The sequence below is a fragment of the Pollicipes pollicipes genome, unplaced genomic scaffold (genome assembly GCF_011947565.3).
Source record: "Pollicipes pollicipes isolate AB1234 unplaced genomic scaffold, Ppol_2.1 Scaffold_4002;HRSCAF=4701_pilon_pilon_pilon, whole genome shotgun sequence".
NCBI lineage: Eukaryota > Metazoa > Arthropoda > Thecostraca > Pollicipedomorpha > Pollicipedidae > Pollicipes > Pollicipes pollicipes.
In genome coordinates this window covers 32,011,291-32,021,311 of record NW_023596420.1, presented here as the reverse complement: position 1 = coordinate 32,021,311, position 10,021 = coordinate 32,011,291, and the positions used below count along the sequence as shown (strand labels likewise).

Below are 10,021 nucleotides of genomic sequence, written 5' to 3'. Positions count from 1 at the left end.
TCTGATTGTGCTATCGTGCCTTGCACAACACAGTGCCAATTGACGGGCGTCGTATCTGGAAATCATGCTCAAGAACGCCAGATATGAATCATTCGATCATTATATTTTTGTTGGCCTTGATCGCCACCTGGCTTATCAAATGACAGAATATCTATGACGTTATCATGACGTCATGAATGCCAAGGTGACCTTGAACTCCTCTCCCATATCTTTGCGCCGTTAAAGATCAAGAACCAGAAGGTTCTGGTTGTTAAAATGGGTATGTCATTATATCAGTATATCATGGCCGTGACCTGTATCGAAAGCTCTTCAATATGTCATTTCAGTTTAAAACCCCCAACAAATGTGGAACAATCCCTTTAAATGACTTCTACATCATGGGTTTGGACGCAGTCAAACTCACTGCTTTTGAAAAAGTGAATACACAAGGGTTGTAGTTTCACGCGGGTGGTCGTAATTTTTGTTATATTCATTATTCTTGATAAACAAATCTCCTATAATTTCAATTTCAGAAGACGTTTCATTACATTCCTACAAATAGCTCTACTTACGTCGGAAAACTGCTGCACAATGTTTCCAAACCGCCATGATCGATCATTTCTTCAGTTGTCGACCTGCACTTCTTATTTGCACATCTAAATCAAAGCGTGCAGAGCGTACAGCACGTACATCCCAACGCATGCATCCATGGGCGTAGTAACAGGAAGGGGGGGGGGGGGCAGGTGGGCACTGCCTCCCCCCCCAGTTTTTTAGAGGGGAAGCAATAGCAACTTCCTCCCCCAGTCCATGCACTTTCTGGCCCGAAGAAATGCATGCAAATGCTGTTGATTTCTGTTAGTTGAATGCGTTGTTCAGTAAGGGATGTTAGAAAATACATGAAAAAAGTATCACCTTTAAGTTGGGGCCTGCTTATGTAATACCCTGAAGTAAATTTGCAATTGCTGGTGCATATGGTTTAAAGCAACTTTTTCCGACGAGACATAATTGCGGCTAGCCTATCTCTGAGATATTTTGTCACAAAATCACTTCCTTTTGTCCTAAATGGAAGAATGTACAAAAATCGCAATTGCAAACATAAACATGCAATGCAAGTGTCATGATGATGTCATAATACGGCAGCTGCGGGATATCCACATTGAGCGCAGACCGCATTGAGGGAAAACAATGATATGGCTCACTGTGATACGTCCACAACGGGCAGGCATGTCAGAAGCCAGCATCTTACCTTGCCCTCACATGAGCAAAGAATTTGTGCGAAAGATGTGTAAAAATTGAATAACACGACGGCCATTCCGAATAAACTGTCCGCAGTCAACATGGCAACGCATTCGGCGCCAAGCAATACACTTCAGCTTTGCCAGTTGGCACTTCATGGTCTGGATAAGTACACCAATTCCGTCGCAAATGGTCACATATATTTTTGTTTTGTTTTTTCTATCTAGGTCACAAAGGACTGCACTAGAATAAACACAAAGTCAACATCTCAAAGAACTAGAGCAAGCTTTTTTACAACCAGGATAAAGCCGACCTTAGAGTTTAAATCGGTATAATTTTCGGATAGGGACAGAAGCACCACAAGCTGACGCACACGTTCCCAAACTACCAGCAACCAAGCAATTTGGCGCAAGTAGGCTTTTTAGCTCAAGGGAAATTTTTACCGATACGAAATATACAATGCTTCAAGCTTTAGGGCTCTGGCTTCAAATGGTTATCGGATTGTTGGTGCAGCAGGCATAATTTTGAGAAGTTTGAGTCGCAGTCATGTGCGGTTTTTTAAAGGATTGTCGACGGATTGGCCTTATCTTAATGCAACGTTTATACAGACATTTCGTTACCAAAACATCATATCACCTACATGGGTGGTTTCATTAGTCAAATTCCCCTTTGTTTCTGGTATGTCATGCCGTTGTATGGGCGTGCTGGTACCTAAGACCTATCTTTTAATATTGTTGTATCTACCTAAATCTTAAAGATGAAGGAAGGGGATTAGATATGGGGATGAGGGGCGGCTCCCCCTCTCCTCCCCCCCCCCCCCCCCCAAGTACATCAAGTGACGCCCCTGCTGATGATGATTTGGCCCAGCTGGTACACCAGCTGGTACACAGGCTATAACCTGAGACTTGCTTATGTCTATCCGTAATATATGTTCAAAATTTTAGCGTGTGTACGTGTGTGTCCACTTCTGAAAAATGTGCTCTAGGGCACGCACTACAGGACGGTCGATGTAAAATATCAAGATGCCTAAGAGGCCTCCGCCATGAGGTTGTAAAGACATCGGGTCTTTAACGCCTCGCCGTTCCTCTCAGTTGAATCCACGGCCGGCGATAACCTACAGAAAGTTTTGTATTGTCACATCACATTTTGTCACAACTGTGTGTTCAGGTATTGCAATGCCCAAGAAAATCAGCGAGACGGGCTACAACTCTCCAAGCAATGTCAGCGGGCTTAGAACAAAGCTTAGATATTTGTCGCGTTAAACGTAAACCAAACTCCGCATTATATGCCACATTAGAAGCCGTGAAAGGGGGAAATCGTACGTAACAAAGCCAAACTACTGAAACAGCAATACCGTTGGCTGTCTCCATAGGCCTGGTGAGAAATTATGGGTTTTGTTACCGGTTATCCTAGTTTTGGAGCATATAAAAATTTCATACGAAATTAGGCCCCTGATAATATCTGTGTAAAAGGGGACATGGTGAAACGAGTCATATTTAGGTCTGATAGATCAAAAGGAGTGTTCCACAGCGAGTGCATTCGAGTGGCACAAATAAGGTCACAGAATGAATCACTCCAGATAAATCGCATGTGCGTGAAAACCTAATGTGAGCGGTAAACTGCCCCTGGGTTTAGCTATTACGCCATATCATTTCGTTTTACTGCATGTGGTGCATGGCTATGCATGAGGCAACATCGCTTTTCAGTCAGTGCCGACATGTTGGTGTCGCCTGGACGGCCGTCTTTGTTGGCTCAGAGACCACTGGATACATCCGAACGCCTCCAGAGACTCTAGTATGCTCCCCTCTGGAGAAAATCCCCTCCCCAATTTGGAACGCATGGCCTACAGCGCATAGCTCGTTTCACAATTTATCCGTCCTAATTGCCAAAATCTCCAGTCAATATTCACCTCCTTCATATTTCCCTATGGTGTAAGAGATTCCTCCTTTAGGAGATTTGCTGGTTCCGGTTCTAATCTTCCGTCACTTGTGCAAATGTAACAAACGCACCTGTTCACTTCCTCATCGAAAACGAGGAATATTGCATTCAAACACACTTAAATTGAAACCGCATGTAAGCTCGCAAGGTATCAGGGTTGTGCGCTTACATTTTTTTTTTAGCTTGTTACCGTCCAGCTGATGTACATTTAAACTATGACAATGCATTTGCATTTATATGATGGCTTGGTAACATTAAGAGGTAATGCAACGCTAAGCTAATGCAACGACTTTATGATTGAAAATAACCCTGCGCTATTTGAGTGACAACGACTGGAAGCCCGCACGATCCGCTGCACCTTGTTCGCCATTCCCCCTCCATTGACAAACCGCCTCGGAATGCCACAATTATCTGCCGACCGCTTGCCCCGTCCCCTACCCTTGATGACACCCACCCTCCTGACCACTGCCGGCGTGGAGTGTTACTCAATTATCGCTTACCTCCATGCGGGTGTTTTCAAACTCCAGTGGCACGTGGAGCCGCTTCTGTTCTGAAATGGCACCCATTCAATTTGTTCCCTCTTCGGGTTCCGCCCACCTGTCTACCACTTTGTTACCCACCCAACGGGGCGCCGGACACGGCAAGCTGGTGCTTACACGCAGAATGCAAACATCATTGGAGACAAACATAGATGACACCATTGCACTGGCCACCCTCAAAAACCCCCTATAGTATATTTTCATCGTCCTCGTAAACATACCTTGACATTTTGCTTGGGCCCGCCAGGATGGTGTCTGGTCACACGCCGGCCGGGAGTCAGTAAGCTAGGTCTTACAAGCATGTGTGTGTGTGTGTGTGTGTGTGTGTGTGTGTGTGTGTGTGTGTGTGTGGTGTGTGTGTGTGTGTGTGTGTGTGTGTGTGTGTGTGTGTGTGTGTGTGTGTGTGTGTGTGGGTGTGTGTGTGGTGTGTGTGTGTGTGTGTGTGTGTGTGTGTGTGTGTGTGTGTGTTGTGGGTGTGTGTGTGTTGTGTGTGTTGTGTTATGTGTGTATGTTGTGTTTCTATGGCTGCATTTGCAAAGACAAGTATGAACCCGGTGGGTACAAAATATATCATATCGTTGTTATTATATTTAAAGGGAATGTTCCACATTTGTATGGCGGTTTGAACTGGAATAGCCATCTTGACGACCTTTTGATGCAATTCACGGTCATATTATTTTTAAGACCCAAAACGACTTGGTTCCTGAGTTACACGACCGCAACGTGTCAAAATCCTTATATTTCCCCTATTTCAAAATCGCCTTCTGATTAATGACGCAACAGAAACGTCATTAGATGCCCGTGGTATGATTGGTTGTCGGTTTGCTTATGTTTCGTTTATGACAAAAACCGTATGGTGGCTGATTCATTCGCAAAGGCGATGCTGCTGCATATGTGTTAGAATACGCGAAAGGTGATTGGCTGTTATTAAGGTTGTACTGCTGAATGCGTATCGCGAACATAAGCGTGAGCAATTTCGGGTTGTGCGGCATTTGTCGACGGGGCATTTTCCCCCCATTTTTTTCATTTTCCCAGGCAGTGTCCTGTTTGCATCGGTAGGGGGTGCGGAACATGGGGTGATGTGTGTGCGGTGATCGCAGGACGAAATAAAATGATTTGACTGTGTTCGCTTAAGTACCTCGCTCCCAATCTGTTAAAAACACTTCACGCCGAATATGTCTGGCGTATCACTGACGTCTCAGCAATAAGTTCAGGGTATGCACGTCTCAATATGGCATGCAGCCTCGAGTATGGTGTGCGGTCGCTTTCCATTGTTGTCAGTTTGAGGAACGAGCCTGCAATCAGGGGCGTGTTCGGCCAAAGGAAAATTATTCAACGAATAGTATTCCCTCCGATAATCATCCATAGAGATTTTCCATTTACGCTCGACCGGTCCGGAAATTATCCCCCATATTAGTCTCCCATACGCCATCCACAGCCAACGGTCATAGCTATGCATGGCGAAAACAGATTCTCCGTCTTGACCATGCTCTGAAAATTCTCCGGGATTCTCCATCGCTACGAAAAATTATCGGACAATTTTCCGTGACGGCACTGCCGAACGCCATTCCTAAATTTCCAGTATTCCGGATAATTTTACAAGAGCACCTGCCGGCCGGACGCGCCCCGCAAAAATGGCAAAAGTGCCTTCAAACATGCCGGCAAAAATGCTCTCGAAAATAAACCAAATCTTTAAAAAACAGATGCACGCGGCAGCTGAATAGTGAGTGCAAGTGCTAGGAGCTGGGCTTACGGTTGCCATCAATTTCAGAAATAGTTTTGTTTATGTACCTCATTGCTACAAAAAATATACAACATATTAATTTTGAGAGTAACTGACTAGAGCCAAGTATGGCATGTTGGTTGAGGACATTGTATGGCACATTGACAAGTAGCTTTTGATAACATTTTTGAGTAAGTTCAAATACTTGTACTTGTTTCCATCACTAGGTTGTGGGCACCACATGACCAAGGTAGTTGGCGCGCCTTTAAGTTCAAATCATCATCATCATCATCGTTCTTGTTTCCATCTCCTACCTATCTCACTACCATCATGGAGCTACATCGTAGCTATTTGATGTAACCACTTCATAAACAGATGACTTGCATAAACTTGCATAAACTTGCATGAACAGTGTTAATTTTGTCAGACAGGCCAGGATCAGGGATATCAGTAAAAAATTATTCCATTGTTCCAGATTACAGGAATCATCAGTGTGCTCAGCTTGTCAGTGAACTCTATGTGCTGTAATCAGATTTGCACTGGGATGAGCTCCGAGCTGTCATTCCGGCAATGACATTTTTTGGGTATTGCCATGCTGCTGCCGCTATTTTAAAACACAAATTTGCTTACTATTAACTAGATTTGGTGACAGCTATGCACCATGCTCACAGCTTGCAAAGTTCATGGGTGCATGGCCTCAGCGTGTACTACTTATTTTTGGGATGACGAGCATTTCAAAAGGAGTCAGACATTTTTGGCGACCCAGATGTACTGATGAATCGCCACTTAGCACAAAGATTAACGCACACCCTGTGGGCAGATGTTTTCGATTTGCATTACTCATTTGAAGTAGAAGATGTGCATTGTATTGTAGAGTAATCCAATTTCCCAATTATTGTGATCCTTTCAGATTCCCAGCTAAACAAGGCCACCAACAGAAATGGCTTGATGCATGCGGTATCAGCGTTGTCAAGATGGGGCATGGAGTGTGCCAGGCACATTTTCCATCACATGCCTTTTCCAGCCTGGCAGTCAAAAGGAATAGGCTTAGGGCCAATGCTGTGCCCTCTCTGCGCGTTTGTGAATGCCTAGGTTTTCTTTATTTCTTTTTGTCAGACACTTCATTTTAAGCCTTGGCATTCAGGCTTGAACTTATTCAACATTAGAACACACATGACATTTCTGTGATCACCTTTTGTCTCATTCATTTCCATGTCCGCTTTCAGTCATTATTCATTCATGCATTTCAGTGTGCTGCAGTCATGTCTAACATCAACATTTATATGATGCAAGTAAACCATTGTGTTGTGTTATACTCGACACACATGTCACAGTGCTGTCCTATAACCTGCACAGGTTGTGACAGCTTTGTTCATTGTCAATCTTTCTTACACTAATCGTTGATGTCCTGAATTGTTTTCAGCCCAGGGAAGGTGTTCCAGGCACCCCTGTGCTTCCTGTGTCTACATCATCTCAAATACCAGAATCCGAGTCAGAGTGTTTTCTTTTTGGGTTGGATTTTGAAAATTAGTTTACTTTTGAACAAGAAGATTGAAATTTGTTTTACAAAAGTTATAGAACAAACTGCATTAAGTACTGACATCAAGATGATTAAATTCGCAATAATGATTGATATTGACATTGTCTTATAATGACCATATTGTGCCAAACACGAGGAACTTAGTAAGACCTACAGGGACTTAAAGGACTACATGAGGCACCTAGATGACTAAAGGGACTAGCAGCCTGAAATCTGTCTAATTAGTGAAACTGCACATTTGCATCTAGTATTGTATGGACAATGCTGTATAAAACATTAATGCAGCTTGTTTACTCCTATGGTCTAAACCCAGAGCAGAGTTACCAATAAGTTCCCACCTTAGTCGTTGCAGTCATCGTCATAGGTATTAACTCCGCATCTGCAGTCTATTACAATTTCCATTTTGCAGTGTGTTATGTTCCAGACGATCGGCAACAAACAAGAAGCTGGTGGTATCCAGCAGCACATACATGATCCTGCGACGTGCGATGCGAAAGGCCGGCCTACCAACAGTCAAGCGTAACATCCTGCATCTTGCTAAAGGGTAACCATTGGTTTGTTCAGGCAGCAGAGTGCTGTTTAGACTACGCAACCTTCCACCGTGCAGTGTGCACACAGCTTCAGGAGCACTGCTTGTATGTACTGCGCTTGGCTATTATTGTTTTACAACGGTGCCTAAGCCCATAAGGAAGAGGTTATCACCCATTTTTCTATGCAAATTTTCTCGTATCTTAAAGATCTTTATAGCACGATGTGAGTTGTTTCAAGCATGCTGCACCTTGCTACCTTACTGAACGTGTGAATTAAATTAGATGTCAACAATTAATTCCGAGCCTGTGAATGCGTTTGCCATCCGCATGATTGCCGTGAGTGCAAAATAAATCCGCAGCTTTCAGTCACGTTCATCCTGTGGTTCCCCTGTTTTGTGTTTTTAAGCAGTGCCTCATTTCACTACAGGTACCTAAGGGAACCTGGTGGTGGTGATGGCGATAGGGGGCACGCTGGAGGCGACAATGTGGGTGGCGATGGCGACACGGATGACGCTGCGCACTTGGCCATGCCGAGTACATCACGGACGTTTCATTCGCCGATGTTAGTAATGTCTTCTAATGTTGTGCATGTCTCTTTCTTTATTAAGAAAAATTGATAACATGACTGTAACAATTTCTGTTGTGATATAGGCCTCACAGCGCCGGGTCATGTGACCCGTCAGATCAGTTCACGGATCACCAGCTGACTCGTGCCCGAACCCACGGGGCAGTGGTAATCCGGTCGCTCGCGCGTGCGCGTGTCGCTGTCGTGAGGTAATGTACGAGCCGAGCTAAGATCCTGCAAGTGAGACCGAACAGCTTCAACACTGTTGATTTCAAGCCAGCGCCAGTGCTGGTTAACTGGTTAGCAGCAGTGATGGGTATTCAGCTTGCCATTAAGGCTCAGTAAATTTCTTCGCGGATTGTGGTCAGCCTCCTCTAATAATACATATGACCTTCACAAGCTGAAGCCTTAAGCTAAAGCCTAGTCGAACCGTGATGTTTCCACCGCTCGTTATCTTTCGCTGCACCGAGCGCGACCTGGACCGGGTCCGTGGGCGACCCTCAGCCGTAAGGCTGCGGCCGCCGCGTGACCGTGCCGCCGTCTGACCTCGCCTGACCATCCCCGCCAGGTGTTCGTGGAGGCGAAGCGGGCGGCCGACTTCATCGCGTCGCACCTGTGTCATTCCAGGTTCCCGACCACCAGCATCCACGGCGACCGGCTGCAGCGCGAGCGCGAGGAGGCGCTGGCTGATTTCAAGTACGGCAAGACGCCGACGCTGATCGCCACGTCGGTGGCCTCGCGCGGCCTCGGTGAGTGTGGCCGCCGCCCCGGGGTCGTCCGCGTCGGCGGGGCTCGTGCGCTCGTGGCCGAAAGCGAACGCTGCGTGGTTGGATGCCAGGCGTGTTGTGTGGCGCGTCGTGGTCAGGCGTGGTCGAGATTTTTATCAAACAGAGGTCGAACTGTTGTGCCCTCCCCTGAGCAGTTATTGTACCTGCGTTTGGAGTTAGTCCATGTCAACGTCAGAAAAGATCGGAACGAAAGTAAGCAGGGGAAAGCAAAGTCCCCGATCCAACAGTGAACCTGATCCAGTTTGCATCAGCACAACGCTTACCAGAGATTAATTCGTTGGTAGTAGTTTGTTATTTTGTTGGTTATGTTAGGTAGACTGTTGCGACATGCCGGATACTGTTCCCACTGCATCCGCATGACGCGGCGCAGCCCTGGCTAACCGACGCCCCTCCCCCAGACATGGAGGGCGTGGCCAGCATGGTCAATTATGACCTGCCGAAGGCCATCGACGACTAACTGCACCGGATCGGCCGCACGGGCCGCGTGGGCAACACCATCAGCTTCTACGACAGCGCGCTGGCCGCCGACCTGGTGAAGATTCTGACCGGCGCTGAGCATGAGGTGACCGACTTCCTGCAGCGCGACGCCGGCCGCGCCGACTTCGGCGGCGCTGCCGGCGGCTCGTACGCGTCACGCGACATCCGGCGCGGGGTGAGTCTGGCCTGTGCGGCAGGGACGTGACTGGCGCGGGGTAGCGGGAGGAACGCGCCGACAGGGTGTCATTCATGGTGCTCGTGGCGAGCAACATTTCGACATTATGCACTATCTCTGCTTATGTCAGTTACTCCTTACCCAGGATAATTCTCAAGTGAAACGGCGGCCGCTAGATGATCAGACGAGAGAAACGACTCGTGTGCGGAAGCCAAGTTCTACCCAATTTCAATTCTACTCTCATGAAATCATTTGAGCAGAATTGGCAACGTTGCTGATAAGGTAACGCACATTTCCTACACTGCAACGGAATCTACGTTGCAGTATCGTTCTGACGAGGAGGCTTTGGCTGTCAGTTTGGGGCACGCGAGTGTTCACGCCTAGATTTCGCCGGTGTGGTCCAGCCGCGTTGTCCCGCGTTGATTTATGTGAACTCGCCAGCCTGGTGTAGTGGTGTGATCGGCTCAGGTCACGGCGCGTCCGGCCGGTGACGCCCGGCATCTGACTGACTGTTGGCTCGTGCGCCCGCAG

At 46.8% G+C, this 10,021-nt stretch overlaps 1 long non-coding RNA gene across 1 annotated transcript; it reads left to right on the top strand.

Annotated features, from left to right (window-relative positions):
* Nucleotides 1–7,380: 7,380 nt before the first annotated feature.
* LOC119093106 (uncharacterized) lies at nucleotides 7,381–8,765 on the top strand. Its single transcript, XR_005093597.1, has 3 exons — nucleotides 7,381–7,499; nucleotides 7,913–8,047; nucleotides 8,619–8,765. It is a non-coding gene; the product is annotated as an uncharacterized LOC119093106 (long non-coding RNA).
* The last annotated feature ends 1,256 nt before the right edge of the window (nucleotides 8,766–10,021 follow it).